At 39.7% G+C, this 10,626-nt stretch overlaps 1 pseudogene; it reads left to right on the plus strand.

Annotated features, from left to right (window-relative positions):
- Positions 1-8,536: 8,536 nt before the first annotated feature.
- LOC138424836 (small ribosomal subunit protein eS25 pseudogene) lies at positions 8,537-8,911 on the plus strand (annotated as a pseudogene).
- Positions 8,912-10,626: the final 1,715 nt, after the last annotated feature.

Consider the following 10,626-nt stretch of genomic DNA (forward strand, 5'->3'; position numbering starts at 1 on the left):
CTAGGACAAATCCCTTCCTTTCATAATCTCTTAATTTACAGACTATCAAAATAAATTTGAGTTATTATTTCAAATTTGAGTTATCTCAAACTGATAATTTTTAAAAAAGAAAAAATATTTGAGAACAATTAGAACATCTATTTGCCCACATATACACACATACACAAACACACACACAATAGTTCAAATGAATAAGACTAAAGAAATTTTGAAAGGGAAATGAGAATAAGTGGCTTGGGTTAAAAAACAGCTCCCCAGTGACTACTAAAATTCAACCCAAACATCTTTCACTGGATTTTGAGGTCATTCCATTTGTAAACCCAACTTTCGTTTCCAAGGATACTGTCAACCATAATCCCTGCATGAAATCCACATTTCAGCCAAAATGAAACTATTCCCAGTTTATGACACATATGCTACTTTTCCTACCATCTATTTTCTCAAGCTTTCTCTTCCTATAATATATTCTCACCCCAGTCCACACTTCACAGTCTCATTTCTACATACCCAATCTCATAATTCAAGTCTTAGTTCAAGTGCTACCCTCTCCATAACGATTCTTTTGGGCTCTACGATCAGAAGAGCTTTCTTTCTTTCCCTTGAATTCAATTAACATTTAATTTGGGTCTTTATTACATCACCTTAAATAATCTCCATTTCATGCTAGTTTTCATGTGTATACACTATGTCTTCCTCACTCCACTTACAACGGAGTTTAAGCTTCTTGGTGGCAGATATGTGCCTTATTCAATGTGATTCCATGCAGCCCTCAAGAGAATGCACCGCACAAAACAGGATCCAATACTTAGAGAAGTTGCTCTATCTGCAGCTCAGGCTACATAAGTGAGTTGTGGGTGTCACTCAGATTGTATGTAGTATTTGCAATTCAATGTGAGCTCTTAGGAAAATAGCTCTTATTAGGCAGGGATTTTTGTGAATCATTAACAAGCAGCAGCAGTACTAGGGATTAATTTTAAGAATATTTCTGTTATAAAATTCAAAGGCTTTCTTAACCAAAATATGTATATCCCAGACAAGTGCACCTGTTGATCATCACAATGACCACAGCTGAATTTTAAAATTCATCCCTTAGTTAGAAAGATATGTGAAGCCTTGCCACTTCAAGTGTGAGCCAGAGACCAACAGCATAGTTCAACCCAGCAGCTTATTAGAAATGCAGAATATCAGTATACCCTTCAGACTCAGTGAATCAGATCTGCACTTTAACAAATATACACAATGGAAGTTTAGAAGCTCCAGTCCAAATGTTTAAATGGATATTTATTAAATTTTAAATATTCATTTGATTCCATTTATTTGGACATATATTTATGTCCAGATATATTATGTCCATCTATTTATTAAATGGGTACATAGTTTAGTATATTTAGTAGGATTGAAAATATGGAAGTTAATTGAATGCAATATAAATATAAAATTAAAAAGGAATTAAAATAACATATCAAATCACTGTTTCTTACATTTTGCCTTCAGCTTTCCAAAAAGTAGCACAGAAAAACTGTTCAGGAATGGGGAACACCAGCTATCTAGTAGTTAGTAAAATTTTCCTTCTCATGAAAAAATGAAGAAAAACACTAAATATGGACATGACAGGGTTGGCAGTTGAGTGGTGGCTTCCCAGGTGGGGCTCAGGAAATCCAAACTGTTTGATGCAAGTCTTCAACGGAAAGAGAAGCTTGTATATAACCTCTGAGGAGAGATCCAGAAGACCCCTGAAAAGAGGAGAAATATGGTCTTCCTGCCACACTGACACCCTTAATTATGGCTTTTGAGCTTTTGATGTTCTGACACATAAATAGCTAAAAATTTGCTTTTTCATTTTGTGCACTTGTAAGTTGGAAATGTCATCAAGTTTCATCAAGACTGAAATGGGGTCCAATTTGCTAAAAATGCCTCATGCATAAGGAAGTTGTGTGCTCTCTTCCACATGGGAGTCAGCCCGCACAGTGCATTATGCACCTCGAGCTGGAAAGATCTCGATTATGCCACTCAAATACTGAGAAGGAGGGAGCAGTCACACGTCAGGGTCTTTGCCCTTTCAGGGGGAGGGGTGCTCTTATCCCTCAAATATTCAAGCCCCCAATAAAACAGTTCTGTGTACTCTCTATACAAGTACTGTGTATAAATTATGCAATGCACAGACTGCTTCCTCTGAGTCGTAATTTCTGAAACAAAGACCATTGTTCTGCCATAGTGCACCCCCAAACAAAGGCAGGCAAGCCAGTGGCGAAAATATCTGCTGTTTTATATTCCTTTTACCTTTAACAAAGTATAAAAGCAGTAACTTCTTTCTTAAACAGTAGGAAAGCAAAGCGAATTAGTCCAAGAAAGACCACATCCTTAGAATGTCACCTAATCTTTTTCACTGGGATTCCATTTCCCTCGATTCTGTCAAGAATCTCTCTGAGATTCTAGGTCTAGTAACAAACTTTGAGAAGTATTTGAGTCACTCTCATAGAGAAGTGTTAGTGACTCAGTCATGTCCAGTTGTTCGCGACCCCATGGACTGTAATCCATCAGGGTCCTCGGTACATGGAATTCTCCAGGCAAAAATACAGGAGTGGGTAACCATTCCCTTCTCTAGGGTATTTTCCCACGAAGGGATTGAACCCTAGTCTCCTGCACTGCAAGCAGATTCATTACCATCTGAGCCACCAGGGAAGCCCCACTCTCATGGGCAGACAAATTTTTATTTACTTCTTCAATATTTTCTTTTTCCTTCTGCTCTTTCTCTGAATCCACACATAATCACTATTTTATATACTCATCATGTGATTCAGGACACTGAGAACCTACAGCAAAGAGTCTGCTGCCCAGTAATTCACATTGAAAGGAACAAGATCACGAAGTTGTCAGATTATTTCCCACTGGGACCCCGTATCTGAAAAACAGGAACCTGGAAAGCAGGCTTTCCAACCCACCCACAGTCAAAGATATGCACCCAAGGTGTTTGCATACAGCTTGATGTACTACCAAAATTTCTGAGCAACTCTTGTTGCATCCAAAAACTCCTTACAATTCATTTTATTTCTCAATGTATCTGTTTATTTTAAAGATTTTCTAAAAATATTTTAAGCTCCGTGCCACAAAGTATAATTGGCTCTTGTAAAGGTTCCTCATGCTTCCAAATACAGCCTGACCCAGCCCTTCCTACCATGGGATTGCTCATACCCTCATCTCCACACTGAAAATAAAAGGTCTGAGTGATCACAATAGTTTTAAAAGTGTCTTTATGTTGATCAGCATCATCAAAACATTAATAGCCAACATTAATTAAATGTATACTGTATGTCAGGTATTATGGGAACTCTTTACACACACACTCTCATCTAACAGTTAAAATATTCCTACAAGCCGGCACTTTTTACTTCTCAATGTACAGATATGGAAACTGAGGCTTAGAAAAGTTAAATAACTAGTACTTAGTTCCACAGCCAAGAAAATCAGGATTTTGATGATTCCTACAGTTGGTGAAATGAAATATCTGTGTCTGACACACAGTGAGGCCAAACAACACCAACACGTCAGAGTTGCGAACGGTGAAGGTTTACTGAGCACCCTGCAAGGAAATAGATGGCTCCCACCTTAAAAAACCCCAAACTCCCCAGAAGCTCTCAGAAAAGTCCTTTCATAGGAAAGGTTGAGGGAGGGGTATGGTAAGTTGCTGCAAACTTCTTGGTGTGAGAGCCTTTGTTCTTGAGGTGAGTCATGGTCAGGGCACAAATGATCCCGTAAATCTCCACAAAACAAAAGTTACTCTCTGTTCTGACAAGAAAGGGCAAGGATCTCAAGGCACAACTTTCAACGTCTGAGACCCAGGTCCTGGCTGAGAGAATGCAGATCTCAGCTAGCAGCTCCCTCAGGGCCAGTCCTCAGGCCCTGCCATCACTGAGAGAGTCAGGCAACCAGGACCTAACAGGCCCTCAGGCTACTCAGGCCACCCACACATTGGGGCAAGTCCCATAGACCATGTTCCAAACAGACAACTGCTGCCATTAGGCCTCAGAGGTAGGGATGGGGGAGAGGTTCACCATGGCCTTAAGGTCTGGGCCCGGCCAGTGGGCAGACTTGGCAGGGGCTCTGGAACCCTGCAGGACACAGCCCCCATCCTGTTCCCTGGGCCTTCAGCTCACCCACTGGCCAGAGGCCAGGTGAGCTAGAGAGCTAGGGAGAAGGCCAGGACCCATCTCTTACCTCTCTCCACCCAGGACCACAGCTCTGCTGACTGTTGACAGACTAGCCCACGAGGTACCTGTTTAACAGTTGGTCGCTTGGGGGAGGGGCCCACTGCAGCACCAACCAGTAGCTGAGCGGGACCACTAACCTTCACTCTTTGACAGATGCTCACTTGGGGGAAGGGCCCATTACCAAGCCAACCAGTGGCTGAGTATGACCACTAATAGTCCCAAGGTAACCTTCCTGGCAACAGCACATGAACCATGAACTTCCAGAGGTTCAAGCTGGATTTAGAAAAGGCAGAAGAACCAGAGATCAAATTGCCAACATCCACTGGATCATGGAAAAAGCAAGAGAGTTCCAGAAAAACATCTATTTCTGCTTTATTGACTATGCCAGAGCCTTTGACTATATGGATCACAATAAAATGTGGAAAATTCTACAAGAGATGGGAATACCAGACCACCTGACCTACCTCTTGAGAAACCTATATGCAGGTCAGGAAGCAACAGTCAGAACTAGACATGGAACAACAGACCGGTTCCAAATAGGAAAAGGAATATGTCAAGGCTGTATATTGTCACCCTGCTTATTTAACTTCTATGCAGCGTATATCATGAGAAATGCTGGGCTGGAAACACAAGCTGGAATCAAGATTGCTGGGAGAAATATCAATAACCTCAGATATGCAGATGACACCACCCTTATGGCAGAAAGCGAAGAAGAACTAAAGAGCCTCTTGATGAAAGTGAAAGAGGAGAGTGGAAAAGTTGGCTTTAAGCTCAACATTCAGAAAACTAAGATCATGGCATCCGGTCTCATCACTTCATGGCAAATAGTTGGGGAAACAGTGGAAACAGTGACAGACTATTTTGGGGGAGCTCCAAGATCACTGCAGATGGTGATTGCAGCTGTGAAATTAAAAGAGACTTGCTCCTTGGAAGAAAAGTTATGACCAACCTAGACAGCATATTCAAAAGCAGAGACATTACTTTGCCAACAAAGGTCCATCTTGTCAAAGCTATGGTTTTTCCAGTAGTCATATATGGATGTGAGATTTGGACTATAAAGAAAGCTGAGTGCCAAAGAAGTGATGCTTTTGAACCATGGTGTTGGAAAAGACTCTTAAGAGTCCCTTGGACAGCAAGGAGATCCAACCAGTCCATCCTAAAGGAAATCAGTCTTGAATATACATTGGAAGGACTGATGCTGAAGCTGAAACTCCAATACTTTGGCCACCTGATGCAAAGAAGTGACTCATTTGAAAAGACTCTGATGCTGGGAAAGATTGAAGGTGGGAGAAGAAGGGGACTACAGAGGATGCAATGGTTTGATGGCATCACTGACTCAATGGACACGAGTTTGAGTAAGCTCCAGGAGTTGGTGAAGGACAGGGAAGCCTGGTGTGCTACAGTCCATGGGGTCGTAAAGAGTCGAACATGACTGAGCGACTGAACTGAACTGAACTAAACCTTCCTGGCAGTGCTACAGTCCATGGGGTCACAAAGAGTCAGCTGTGACTGGGTGATTGAACAAAAGCAACAACAAACCCTCACCTGGCAATGGGGCACCAAAGGCCGCATGCTAAGGGCTATGCATGGCCACACTCTGTTACACTATAACATACTGCCTGTTCATATTTGTTTTTCACACTACTTGCAGAGACTTTATCAGACTCTCACATTCAAAAGAGGAAACCAATACTTCCAGTTTCATATCATATACTGAATAAGCAGCAGAAGTATCAGTTCAATATCTTTTGACTTTAAGAGTTTCCATTCTACCACAGCTGCTAGTATCATTTCCAGTTTCACATTTCTAGAAATCATGATAGAAAAAAGCTTACATGAATCAACGGAACATGAGGAAACTTAGAGTCCTTATTTTCATGTAAATCGTCTCAGAATGAAGGTCAAGACATAAAGATTCAATGACCTTAATTGTAAAAGAATTAGAAATTCCATTAGTAACTATCACAATTTAATAATGTTCATTTTTTCTAAGAATGGGTGATACTTACAGGAAATTATAGCTACCTCTTAATTTCTAAGACTATTTTTTCAAGCACATTTTCCTAGTTAAAGATTAGGTGACTTTTTCAGCTGCCAATAACAAAAAGGTTGAGAAAAAAAAAATTGCTATTAAGAAGTTTCCTATCTTCAGACTGCTTCTAACAGGAATGCACAGTGGTAAGTTCCCTGTCCCTAGAGGAACAGGCAGAAACTAGAAAAACTTGTCAAGGATGGGATAGAAGAGATTCACAATCTTTTAGGTTGACAGACTTTTGGAAAATGTCATAACATTGAGAATGTCATGGACATTTCCCCCACAAAAACAGAGATGTGCAAAATTCTGCATACAGGGGTAAGAGGCTTTGCCCTGCCGCGTCTATATGGCAGGAAATCACTTAGTTTGCAATGACTTCACAAGTGTAGGTATAGAAAACAATATGTTAACTGGGCAGGTTTTCCATGGGCTTTGGCTCATCTCCCTCCCTCAGCCTGGTTTCCAAATACCTATGGAAAAAAGCAGTTGCAACATGGCATATTTTGTATGGCCTACCAGATGATTTTTTTTTTTAATTTGTTCAACCAAGAGCTGTCACATAAAAAGTTTTCTAGGTTCTGATGAATAAAATCAGAGGTTCAAGGTAACCATGGGCATTTCAAGAAAATACCAATTTGCTGAAGCTGAGTGAAGACCAAACCATGCCTTTAGATGAGGCCATGCCAGTTTGCCACAACCCTTATAACCATCTATCATCATCCTCAGCCTGATTTACTAATTTATATTTCTTATTTCACTATGCATTTCAGCTTGTGATCCCTGAAAGAGAAAAATCTTTTTTGGTCCCAAGTTTTCCAAACTGGCTCTCAAAGCAGCTGGCATGCTTCTGTTTAACCAGTGTCTCTCAGTAGAGATACACATAGTACTTAAGAGAGGGGAAAGAGTGAACTTAGGGCCAAATCAAACATAGGAGCAGAGAAACCTTTGACAAAAGTCTAAGGAACAACCAAATAGACCCATTAATTTTCAGTCCATATGCCCATTTTCTCCTGATGACCAGAAAGAGGTGGTCATCTCCTGATGACCACTTAGCAAGCTTTTAGAGACCAGAGACAAGGTGCAGTTCTTTCAACCAGAAGCTTTCTCTCCAAGCCCACTGACTATGAGCTTGAACTTGGAGCTGTTCATACAGAAAGAAACAGGAAACAATTCTCCCTCCTTTGCCCAATTCACCTTGTGTAACAGAGCCCCCAGCTCACTGATCAAGGACAGAGGAAGGATCTGGGAAAAAAGGCAGGGACCTGAAAAGGAGATGCTTCTCCAGGGGCGTTTCCACTAAAATACAAATTGAGATTCCCAGAAAAACTCCGGGGGCACCTACAGAAATGATCACAAATAGTCCTCCAATTTCATAGAACTTTCATGTCAGTACATTGGACATTGACAATTTCAACAGAGTGTTTGGATGCCAGATTCAAGTGTTTTTACATCACGTGATGAGCAAACATCTGCGGCGGTTTCATGATGATTCAGTTACATTTCTCTGGATGGCAGTACATGGCCACTGATTTAAGAGGTGTTACTGTTTCTTGGATCTTCCACATTGCAGGCAGACTCTTTACCATCTCTCTACCCTGAACCATCAGGGAAGGTTGGTTCTTACGTTATTATTACTAAGAAGACAGAGGAGCAGAGAAAGATGAAATGCTGATGGCAGTAACAAAAATTGTAGATCTGATCACCTTAATTATAGAATCACTAAACAGCATTTCACCTCAACTGAATGCTCACTGGTCTCAGCTGTATATTAACTCTGAAAGCAAAGACCTAATTTCAGAACATATAGGAAATACCAAAAATATATCAAAGAGAGAAACCAATGACTGTAATTAGAAAACTGATCATTTATTTCCAATACTCTAGCATTGGAATGCTGCCAGAACTTCATAATTTGTACTATAAATTCTCCTGATTTGTAAGCAGTAGTCAACTTTTCCATCTTCTCCATTTTGCCTACATTTGCAGGAAGGCATTAGGTATGACACCATAGAATTATAATTTTAGTTTTGTTATTAATTGATTTCTCAGCTTAATTCAAGCCACATAACCATTTCTGGTCTGGTTTTTCCTCTCTCAAATGAGGCATTCTATCATCCCAAAGATACTGGAAGGAAAAGATCCAATAGTGGATATCAAAATGTTTAGAGAAGGCAAAGTAAGATACTACTCAGATATAAAGCACTAGCAAGGCATGAGCGTGTTATGTAGACAATGCTTGTTGTCTCACATAAAAACCTAACTAATGGGTTGCAGCTGCTCTCCCAATTTCACTATGCTGCCCAAGGACAAGAAGAAGAAACATGCTGGAAACGTGGTAAAGAAAGACAAACCTCCAGTGAAAACATCTGGGGGTAAGGCCAAAAAGAAGTAGTAGTCCACAGGCAACGTCTGGGACAAGCTCAATAACCTAGTCTTGTTTGACAAAGCAAATACGACAAAACTCTCTAAAGAAGTTCCCAACTATAAGATTATAACTCCAGCTGTCGTCTCTGAGAGACTGAAGATCTGTCGTTCCCTGGCCAGGGCACCCTTTCAGGAGCCCCTTAGTAAAGGACTTATTAAACTGGTTTCAAAGCACAGAGTTCAAGTAATTTATGCCAGAAACACCAAGGATGGAGATGACCCAGCTGCTAGTGAAGATGCATGAACAGGGCCAACCAATGTTACATTTTGAAAAAAAAGAAAAAGATTTATTAAATAAAAGACAACTCAGAAAAAGTTGCCTTTTTGTCACAAAGACATTAAGACATATTTATTTTATTTTACTCTAAAATCTTCTTTTAAAACTCCTTAAGTTGTCTTTTCATTAAACAATCCCCCTAATAGTCTCCCAGGTAACACAATCAAGATGCAATTTAGAACACAAGTGATTATAAACACTTAATATTCATTTACTTCTTCCATCCTGTCATTTGTTATTGTAGCATTTATAGCTTTAAATATTAGTCCCATCTTATTTAGAACAACATTGGGAAGCGCTGCTCATTTATCTATTTAAGAAAGGCAATTTGGAGGAGGGGTAGCTAGAGTGATAGCAATTTGTCATTAACAGCAGTTCTAATTAAATAACCTCATCTACACATGACAGCACCCACCATCTTGTGCATTTTCCCTAAGACTAAGTATCTTCTAAACCATAATAATCCACCAGATCAAAAATTCAGCTGCTTATGAAAGTGAGAAAATAGTGATTTACATGTTACACTTTAAAAGCTTCATCAAAGCTGTAATAATTTTGTTGGATAAACAATGTGATTCTTGAAATTAATAAGAATTTATAAATATGAACAATATGTACCCCGAGGAGAGTATGATTTAACAAGGAACTGATAAATCATGTTGGGCAAATAATCTGCATACTAAAATCTGTGTAATGGAGACAGGAAATTAAATATTGAAACGTGTAAATAATACACAGTTTGGTGTGTTGGGTCTTTTTCCTCCCCTTAGTCAGGTTAAATCCTAGCTTCACAATAACAGACGTCCCAGTGCAGGTCCTGGTCATTTATAAAAGAAAGAAAACAGAGTAAATTGACATGGATCCCAAACACAGATTCACACTAGGCAGGAAATAGAAAGTGGTTTGATTAAGCTCCATTTGGAATAGCTATCTGGTAAAGAATGGAAGAAAATAGCTGTGGAATTTTTTTGTAGACTTCCAAATCTGCATTTGGAGCTCTTTCCTCTCAATTGAATAAGTGTCTTTGAAAACTGGAATCAATGTTGCAGGTCCAAAAGACCATGGTGATATGGAACTCAATGAAAATACTGCCAAGGCTAAACTAATTAGAATATTTATATAGGACCTGAAATCTGTAGGCAAGTGTTTTTGGTAGGCCATTCAGGAAGATCTTATCAGAACTAGGTGACTAGGTGGCAAAGTCATCAGACATTATTTTCTTCTTCATGATAATTATTTCTGGGAGGAGAAAATCTAAAAATTCTTCCCCAGTCTGCACAGGGCATGGTGCAAGTACAGATGCAAGGCATGGTGCAGGGAGGCAAAAACTTTCTGAAAGATTGGGCTGTCAAGACTGATAAATGTTAGCCAAGCCAGGAGCAGTTACAAGCACTTTAAGGAGAGGAAACAGCATAAGCAAGAATCTGGAGGGACGAAGCTTATGTGCCAAAGCATAAATAAGAGGTGCAAAGTGTTTGAAAATAAAACCTTAGGAGAAAAGGAGGCAAAATTCCCTATGCTTGTATTTTCCATGCTAAGAATTTTAGAAAATTTTAACCTGAACACATCGAAGAACAAGCTTAAAGAAGATATGAGTAATATTGGCAAAATGTGTAATTGACAAACGGTTGGTATCCTGAATATATAAAGAACACTCACCAATCAATAAAAAGACAATCCAG

The sequence above is a fragment of the Ovis canadensis genome, chromosome 19 (assembly GCF_042477335.2).
Source record: "Ovis canadensis isolate MfBH-ARS-UI-01 breed Bighorn chromosome 19, ARS-UI_OviCan_v2, whole genome shotgun sequence".
Lineage (NCBI taxonomy): Eukaryota > Metazoa > Chordata > Mammalia > Artiodactyla > Bovidae > Ovis > Ovis canadensis.